Raw genomic sequence first — 10,483 nt, 5'->3', positions numbered from 1 at the left:
ATTATTCAGCTTCTATTTTAAGTGAGAATATGTGATATTTGATTTTCTGTTTTTAAGGTTATCTACTCACCATGCATTAAATCCATGCAATGGATTTACAGAGTAGAGCTTTAATTCAAGTCAATAAATATGGTAGGATATCTGTCTCTGTTCCTTTCATAATTATATGTTGGGTCTCTATTAACTATCTTTCACATCTTTATCCTTCTTTTAAATTACTTTAATGTTTTTGTCCCCTTCTTATGTTTTCTGGGTAATTCTCCCAAGTTTCTCCTTCATAGCACTGATTTTATTTTTTTCTAAGTTTTTTTTTCTGCTACCAATGCAATCTTAAATTTTTCTAATGACAAAATTTTTATGCTATTTTTTAAAAATGTGTTTTGTAATTTATTTTGATTCTGGTTTATAATATTTTAATTTTACTTATTGTCTCTATTTTTATAAAAACAGGAATTTAAAAAATTCTCTAGAATATAAGCAGGTTTTAGATGAATTTCTTTTCTCTTGGAAAAATAGTGTTATAAATTTCAATCAGATTTTTCTAATACTATGTTTATTTCTTATATTCTATTGCAAAGTTCTTTGAAACTTCTTGTATATTTTTCTTTTGTTTTCACAATCCCAGTTGTTCTGCTACTAATGTAATACATTTATTTACAAATTAAGTTACATGAGTCTCTTTTTTTCTCCATTTTTTGTTCACATAGGCAAATTTGTCCTTAGAATGTAAACTGTAATAATAGTTGAAATGTGTGGTTTTATGAATTCTGTTTTACAGCAGGCTGACAAGAGTGAAGAAGAAAGCTCAGGATCTGGTCATGTATAATCAGAATTTTGATCTCACAAATATTTCATTTATATCTTGTATTATTTTGTATGGTTGGTTTAATAATAATGGACTCGGGCCCAGAGCTACTTAATTAGACTAGTAAAGTGGACCATTTTGAGCTGTGTGTTACCTAATTTAAAATGTTCTTCTCATTCAGAATGAATTTGACTCACTGATTTTTAGAAAATCTATGGTCCACATAAAATTTTTATCTTCATAAGACCAAGCTTCATCAAAAGTGTTTTACGGATGCTTGTAAAGTGCATTCAGGTGCACATATAGTGAACCATCCCTTTATTCAGACTTCCAACATTCAATACCTTGCTTCCAAATTCAGGGCATTTTCTTCAGGATGGTACTTTGAACTTCAAAAATAAAAAGGTTATTTGTAAATTTGTGAACATGACTATATTAGTCTGTTCTCACACTGCTGATAAAGACATATCCAAATCTGGGTAATTTATAAAGGAAAGAGGTTTAACTGACTCACACGTCCACATGGCACTGGTGGGGGCGCCTCACAATCATGGTGGAAGGTGAATGAGGAGCCAAGTCATGTCTTAAATGGTGGCAGGAAAGACAGTGTGTGCCAGGGAACTCCTCTTCATAAAACCACCAGATCTCATGAGACTTATTCACTATCACAAGAACATTATTGGTTTAAATAATGGACTAGGGCCCAGAGCTACTTAATTAGACTAGTAAAGTGGACCATTTTGAGCTGTGTGTTACCTAATTTAAATTGTTCTTCTAATTCAGAAGGAATTTGACTCACAGATTTTTAGAAAATCTATGATAAAGACCCAACCCCATGATTCAGTTACCTCCTATCGGGCTTCTCCCATAACATATGGAAATTATGGGAGCTACAATTCAAGAAGAGGTTTGGGTGGGGTCACAGCCAAACCATATCAATGACTTATTCTCATACAAATTGGCCTGGGATTAGATGTGCTTAGAGGTTAGAAGCTTAATGGTAAAACTTTCCAGAAAAATAGTTTGCTTTAATACAATATAAACATACTTCTGTGGTCAACTTTTCTGAAAATGTAAAATACAGGTTCAAAACACTGAAAGTTACACTGGAAATTAATGTACTGGGTTAGTAGTTATCCAAGCTTGAGCATTTGGAATTCTGAAACATGAAACAAGGCACAAAGTATAATCCAGAGATAATTAATAGACAGGCTCAAAAAGAAATAATAAAAGATCAGAATGAAATGTATATAGAGCATTTTAGAGACTCTTCAATTTAAAAAAAAGTTCAAATTTCATAATATAAAAACAATAAAAGCTGGAAGAAGGTCTGAAGGGTGTTCATTGAAGACTTAAAAAAATTTTTTTAGCCAAAAGAATACCTTAAAATAATAGTTACAAATAAACCAAAAACTGATTAGAGCAAATGCCACCTCTTCTGTATTTGTGAAGACTTTTCACATTTGGATTGTATTAGAAACATACAGATAACTTTGTATTATGAAGATTTGGTATAGCATAACTCACACAGGGACTTATAAGAATAATGATAAGGTGAAAATATTTCAGGCATAGGAAATAAGTATATGAATTGAAAATGATAGACAGAAATACTAAAAAATTAATCCATGTAACCAAAAACTACCTGTTCCCCCAAAAGTATTAAAGGATAAATGATAATGCCATATATATATACACACACACATATATAATATTATATATTATATATATAATCAAATACAATAAGAGGAGCAGCAGCAGGAGCCCAGTCTAATATAATTTGCTCATATCACACATTATATTATTTTGCCTTGAAGTATTATGGGGTAGAATTTTTATCTTTAAAGAAAACTATAATTTATCTTAGTGATCTCTGGAAATATCTAATGTGTATATAGTAGCCATAACACACTATGTATGACAGAATGTGGTAACACAGTTTAATGATTTTTATCACTAGGATTTTTATCTCTTAATGAGACAGCTTGTTTGCAAAACTTCAAAAGATAGCATGGAGGTTGGGAAATGTAGAAGAGTGGAGACATAATTTGCTATTTTTTTGAAATTGAGTTTGGCTGAGTTGTGAGCCTTCATTTCTGGCTGGAGGTGTAGAGGCTTGTTTTCCATTCTGTCTGAAGCAGTTACTTAGCTAAAAATACCTCAATTACCTAGTCTATCATCAAGGAGCTCATGTTTGTTCAAACAAAGACAGACATGTAGCTACACAAACATAAATAAAAAGACAGCATAAGATCAAAAAATGATATGGGACAGATCACTTCCAGAAAGAATGGGGAGATAATTACGGAAACCTCATTAAGGAGTTAATGTATGAACTAAGGCTTGATGAGTTCTTGACAGACAAGGGAAGATGCAGGACAGAATATTTCAGGTAGAGAAAAGAGAGTGCATTAAAGCACATGGACAAGAAAGCCCAGAATGAACGAGGACAGGCTGAAGGCCACCAAGTCTAAGTAAATTAGGTATGCTAGACTTGAAGGTCTGTCTAATGCACTTACAATAGTCATAACCAATGTTATTTTCAAAATTTTCTGTTCACATAATTTTGTGGTATTGAGTATGGACCTCTACAATGCAAGATCTCTGTATTTTCTCTGCAGTAAAATAAATTTGATCATCCCTCTATTTTTTTCAGTTAGTACTGTTTGTTTCAGGCTATATTTAAGTTGAAAATGCTACAGTTAGACATATTATCATTAAAAATTCTATAATTAAAACAGTATACACACATTTCATTATAACTTAATACAAGGTATTTGTTAAAAGACTCCTCAAACATAAAATCAGTACATTTTTAAATGAGCCAAATGCTGCTAAAAATGGTACATATTGAAATTATTTATTGGCTGTAGTTTATTAATAAATAATTTTCTTCTTACAAATTTTGGGTGATTTGGCCCCACTTTTCAAAGAAGAAATATACAAATTAATGTTTCTCGTAAAGCAAGGCAAAATAGGAATCTATATAGACAACAATTAAAAAAAAACACTTAACCAACTACATTGAATTAAATTACCTCAAAAATTATTAAACTGCAAGAAAACTGTGGAAAGGAGAATGTGAGTTTTGAGTATAATTAATAAAAAAATAGAACACACATTGTACCGAGCACACATGCTGCCAGTTCTAATTTATAATTATATCATATTAAATATACTAAGCAAATAAATAAATTATTAAAGTGAGAATTACCACCTGGTTTCTTTCAAGAATCAAGAGTAACTCAGTGCAAGAGGTTTGAGTATGGGTTTTCTGTTTTCTTGTTTCTTCTTTTGGTAAGTTCTTAACCAAATGCAACAAATTTGGATTCTTGACAAGAACAGATTGCGGCACATTTTAAAATGGGGCAATGTCAACAAAGTAAATGTAACAACCTGCTCATTAAACTGGAGTCATCTTTACTGTATTCTATAAACGACATTAAACCACTAGAGATGCAAAAATGAAAGAAAGAGCCTACAGTCAGAAATGTAAGGTACAGAATTTTTCCTATGCATCGGTAGTTGCTAGCATACATGGGATTATTTAACAAAGTTTTGTTGAGTATCTACTTTGTGCCAGGTACTATGCTGGGCAAAATCAACTCATAAAAACAAGATAGGAGAAGAAAGAAGAGCAGACAGAGGAAAAAGAAGAAAATCTCCTACCCTCAAGGAGCCCTGAATCTGAGTTCAGGATTTAATGCCTTAAATATTCTCAGCACAAGCCTACAAATTGTTACATTCCTGCTTCTTTCCAGGACCCAGCCTATCAGTGAGCAGACACACCAACATATAAATGAATCATAGCCTGGATTCTTACCCTACATAGTTCTCTGTGAAATTCCTATTGTAAAGCTGGGTACAACATTAACTCTATTCAAAACAACTACAAAGTTTTTAAAACTTTCTAAAACAGTTTTATCTGTAAAAGTCTCCATGAGTATATTTTCCTGCAAAGATTGTGAATCCAAGGAACAATCTTGGGGTATTCAACCACCCCGCCTGTAAAACTCTATAGGCTTTTAATATTAAAATTATATGTTATGCCAGGCTTCCCTACTAGAACAAAAGCTCTGAATAAAACCTTTTAAATATATGATTACTATCAACATCCCTGCCACACATGCTTGATAATTGCTTAGTGACTTCCTCTTCCAGCTTGGGGCCTCCCCTGTCTCTGCTCTGTTTTTGTATGGGGGAGCTTCTTCCTTCTGTCTTCTCCCTTTTTTATTGCCTATTAAATTTTCCACTCCTTAAAACCACAAATAATAATAATAGTAATAACCATAATTGCTTAGGGAATACAAGAGTTAATTAATGCATGAGTGCATAAGGTACTTCATCTAGTATACCAAATGATAATATCATTTGTTTCCTTAAGTATCCTATTCCACTCTTATGCTCTGAAGAGAGAAAGTATTAGATTAATGATATTTATCCTTAAGTAATGTTTTCTGCATTCATATCTCACCATTCAAATGATTTTCCAGGAGTAGATTCCTAAACAGCAGTTCAATCGTTACATTTGTTATAATTTTTGAGAGAAAAGATGGGAAAATTTTATTAAGACTCTAGATGTAGCTTATTACCAATTCATGAAGAAAGCAAAATAATGCATAGATACTTCATTCCACCCTTCCCTCCATCATAGTTTATAACTAATTATGAAATGTTTAAGAAAGAGCAGAGTTTCTTATAGTATTCCTGAAGTCAGCATTTTACACTTTTTTTTATACTAAGAGCTGGCACCTTTGATTCATCATATAAAGCAGCCAACTTACTCTATCAAGTTATATGTTCTTGCAAATATGGTGATATGTGACATATGTCATTCTCCTAAAAAATTCTCCTAATATATCCTCCATTTAATCAGACACAGGACTCTGTGGGTTCCACTAACTATAGAAATAAAAGTCACAATTTATAATTATGTTTTAAAATATTTTATTAAACATTCTGCTGAGTGTTCTGACATATGTAAGAAATGAATATATATGCAGTTTAAAACTTTTTAATATTTTCTTTTGACTATATTCAGGAAGGCAGATATTAAACTGTTTCATAACTCTGAAATAATTATATTTTTTGCTAAGAAGCTCATGAATTTCTCAGTTAATATTTTTCATATACAAATATGCATACCTGCAACAATACATTTCCAAATTGTGTACTTAACACTGAAGGTAGTTCTCATTATTGCATATCATCTCCTCCCAAATGGCAGCTGAAACAACAGGGAGAGTATGAGTTCGAAAGGCCAGTGAACTCTGGTAATGCTGATTCTTATACAAGGGCATCTCTTAAAGATCCTTGTTACTTCCTTTGGTCTTTAAACACACAGAAACCAAACAATGAAAACAAAAAATCTGCTTAATGAATTCTCCTATTTGTTTTTTGGCAGATGAAATTATTCTTTAATAGCTGATACAAGTACTTTTTTATACAAAAGAGTCCAGAGGGAAAGCAGAACCAAGTACTGCTGGGAGAGGGAATGGGTGATATCTGCACATTTCAGTAGCTGCAAATTAGAGCTCAGTAATGGTGAATATCTAAGATGTGTAGCTTTTCCCTCTTGATGCACTTTTGGTTTTATGAACCACTCTGAAAGTGAGCCCAATTTTTTTTTTTTTTTTTAAATGGAGTTTCGCTCTTGTTACCCAGGCTTGAGTGCAATGTCGCGATCTTGGCTCACCGCAACCTCCGCCTCCTGGGTTCAGGCAATTCTCCTGCCTCAGCCTCCTGAGTAGCTGGGATTACAGGCACGCGCCACCGTGCCCAGCTAATTTTTTGTATTTTTAGTAGAGACGGGGTTTCACCATGTTGACCAGGATGGTCTTCGATCTCTTGACCTTGTGATCCACCCGCCTCAGCCTCCCAAAGTGCTGGGATTACAAGCGTGAGCCACCGCGCCCGGCCGAGCCCGATTTTTTATGCAAGTAATTAGTGCCATCCGTTCTTTTATTCATTAAAAAATGGTACTACCTACCATCTTACACATTGCACTGGGGGATATTGGTGAGGTAACATTTCTAATGTCGCCAATTATTGCTTCAAGTGTGCTTAGAGTCCCATCTAATAATGAGGTTTTTGTGCAAAAATTCTTTTAAATAAAACAGAAAGCTTAAGTTGAATCATATGATTTAATACGTAAGAGACAACACTGTTTTCTTCAGCTGTCGTTAGCATATGTATTCTGTGGCCTTTGACTGAAAAAGACCTCTGAATTGCAAGAGTCATTGAGGAAAAAAAATGTGTTTTTGGATAGGTAGTTCCAAGAAATATCATGTAGGGGTCACAAAGCCAGAGAGGGAATGGAGACTGTGTTATCTGTGGAAAACCAAAACTATGTGTGGGCCCCACAAACATACAGGGATCCTGTATTCTGGACCTAAAGGGCCTTGGGCTACACAGTGGAAAGAGGAATAAAAGCAAATCGAAGTGTGGTAAAAGGCAAACTGTTATCACTTATGAAAATCCCAGAACTTGAGGGTAAATTGGCTGAATGTAAATTAACATACAAACAGTGACAGAAAAAAGGGGACTCAGCAGGGAAATTGGTGTAAGCAGTGTTGCAGTTTGAATGGCATCACTCAGAAAGATATGTTGAAGTCCCAATTCCCCATACCTGTGAATGGGACCTTATTTGGAAATAGGATCTTTGCAGATGTAATCAAGTTGAGGAGGAGGAGGCCCTAATCTATTATCACTGGTGTCCTTTTAAAAAGAGGAAAATATCATGTGAAGAAAAGAGATGCAGGGAGAATGCCATGTGATTACAGAGGCAGAGATTACAGCAATGCAGCTGTAAGCCAAGAAACAGTAGGTCCTGACAACCACCATCAGAAGCTAGGAAGAGGCAACGAAGGAGTCTTCTTTGCAGGTTTTGGGGTGGTGGGCTGGATGTGTGTGTAGCCCTGTTGACACCTTGATTTTCGACTTCTAGCCTCCAGAATTGTCAATAAATATTGTTTTAAGGCTCATAGTTTGTGCTACTTTGTGGAATAGCCCTAAGACACTAATACAAATAGCAACAACAAAAAGGAAACAAGTGAAAGAGACAATGACACTTCTTAGACTGCCTAAGGAAACTTAGTCATAATTTTGAACTACCCTGAGTTCTTGTCATAAGGGTGTTATTGGGCTCCAAGTGAAATAATTACTTGTACTTTCTGGTTGATCCAGACTACACTGCAACCTTTTGAAATTAGGAAGGAAGTAAATTGTGTTTTTATGTACTTTAAATGGGGTTTCTCCATTTATTAACATATATTTTTGAAAGACTGCAAACATGGTGAACTCTAGAGTTTAAAGATTAAGCCCAGCACTCTCTCTCAGGAGAGAGCATGTGCATGAATGCAAAGAATTTTATTAATTGATATATGAAAAAGCACATTAAAGATAGATGGGGGAGGCATATAGAAAGCAGGACAGAGTGTTTATTTGGGAATTGCACAGACCTTGGCTTCACTCCCTGCTCATCAAATTACTAGTTCTATATTGTGGCACGAATAATTTAGTTTTTTAATTCTCTATGTCTTCACTTATAAAATAATAATAATGTATGCCTTGTAAAATTAAGAATGCATTAAAAGAGAATATATGTAATGTTTTAAAGCAGAGACTGCCATAGACAAAATGTTCAATAAACAGAAGCTTTTACTACTGATACTCATAAGACAAAGTAGAAAACTGTAGGAAAAGGAGCAGTTATAACTACCTGAAGATATCGGAGAAGGCTTCAGGGGAAAAGTAGTTTTCAAATCTCAGTAAAACAGCTAAGTAGAAATTCTTTAAGAAAGAAAGAAGGCTAGGTATTTCAGGAAGAAGAAATTTCATGTGTAAAGATATGGAGACAGTTTTTGTCTCCCAATGCCTATCCCCACCTGTTTGATGGGCATAGCATACACAGTAACCATTCACCTAATAGTCTATGTGCTGTCCCAGCTCTCCTTGCAATTATGTTAGGTAAAATGACATTGGGCACTGACCAATAAATCAGGCAAAGGTGATGTAAGCTAGCCCAAGTCCTGGACTAGCTTGGAAACATCTCCTGTGAAACCCCAGATTTCTTTTCCCTTGTCAGGATGATCTAGGAGTCTCTATTCTGAGATAACTGAGTTACAAGTTGGAGAGAGCCTATATTCTTGTGTCATAAAATGGAGGAGACCCTTCACTGATGTGCATTATTAGGCTCTGCATGAACAATAATTCTGTTGATGTGTGTGTCAAATCACTGAGATTTCAGGTTATACTGCAGCAGCTAACGTTAATTATCCTGATAATGACAATAGCCTCTTTATAATCCCTGCTCTTTACCCTCAATGTTCAACATGTAACTTCACATCCAACAGCTGCAAAGAGTTGAACAAAACTACCTTCAATTTGATAGTGATTGCAACCCAGCCAGCAAACCATACGGTAAGGTGGAACTAAATCGGTATCTGTATAAATATATGCACTCTATCTTTTCACTAATAGAAAATAATCTAGTCTTTCAATGGCCAACATCAGAAGGTTTTTTATCCAACAGTTCATGAATTTCTAAGTACTAATCACAAGATTTTAACACAAATTGATCATTAATAGTAAATAGACACAAAACACAATCTATAAAAAAGAATTAAATTATTATACTATACCTTTTAAGAAAGCTGAAGATATAAAAATAGAATTTTTAAAAAATGAGAATGAAAGAAGAATGTGGTTTTGCAGGTATAATTCAAAATAGTCTAAGTACTTACTATGTGCAATTATTTGTAAATACAAATTGGAGGGAGAGATGGCAGAGCTAAAGTATAGTAAAATTACACTTATGAAGCTTTTCCTAATGTGTAAAAATGTCTAGTCAGTTCATCACAATTTTTATAAATCTATGCTAATCAGGAAAATGAGATCCACCAGAAATAATTCCAAAGGCAAAACCAAATTAAAATAAAAGTATATGCTAATGATACTTAACAAAGAGATTAAATCATTGTATAAAAGAAGATCCAGCGAAGAAAAGAGAAATTTATACAGAAATCATTTAATTCTGGTAAGTTTCCCAGAAAATCTGAAGATGAATCAGCCATTGACCGATGTGACTCCTCATGAACTGTTGAGGAGAATGAGATCCAATTTTGTTGACCACTGACACTTTGTCAATGTTTTCTTCTTTTTTAGATTTTCAGCAATTCTATGAATTATATATTATTTTAACATCTTTCTGATGAGACAACTGTGATTCAAATAAGCAACAGATATGCTCAGTTCATCAGCTAGTAAGTGACAAAAATGGAGTTTAAATTGTCTGTCTCCTTATAGTATCCACAAAGCATAGTTAAGGGAGAGACTATCACACCTCTTAGTTTTCATAATAATATGAACAATTACTTTCATAGCATAACCAGTTAGTAGCACTCTCCCAGGCAATAATATTGTATCCTTATGAACAAAGTTCATAGGACATGTGGTGTTTTGTTAAAAAAAAAAAAGGAAAACTCCAAATTTTGTTTTTTATGGCGATACCTATCTATACTATCTATCTCAGAAAATAAAAAATTCTGTTTTCCCAACTCACCTTTTAGGGTTTTCTATTTTACTAGTCTGTTTTCACAACTTGATTGCTAATACCTTCTAAAAGAATAATTCCTAATACCTTCTAAAAGAATAAGAGGAGATATTATTTGTCTGAAT

Source organism: Callithrix jacchus, chromosome 10 (assembly GCF_049354715.1).
Source record: "Callithrix jacchus isolate 240 chromosome 10, calJac240_pri, whole genome shotgun sequence".
Taxonomy (NCBI): Eukaryota; Metazoa; Chordata; class Mammalia; order Primates; family Cebidae; genus Callithrix; species Callithrix jacchus.
Note: the sequence above shows the minus strand (reverse complement) of the source record.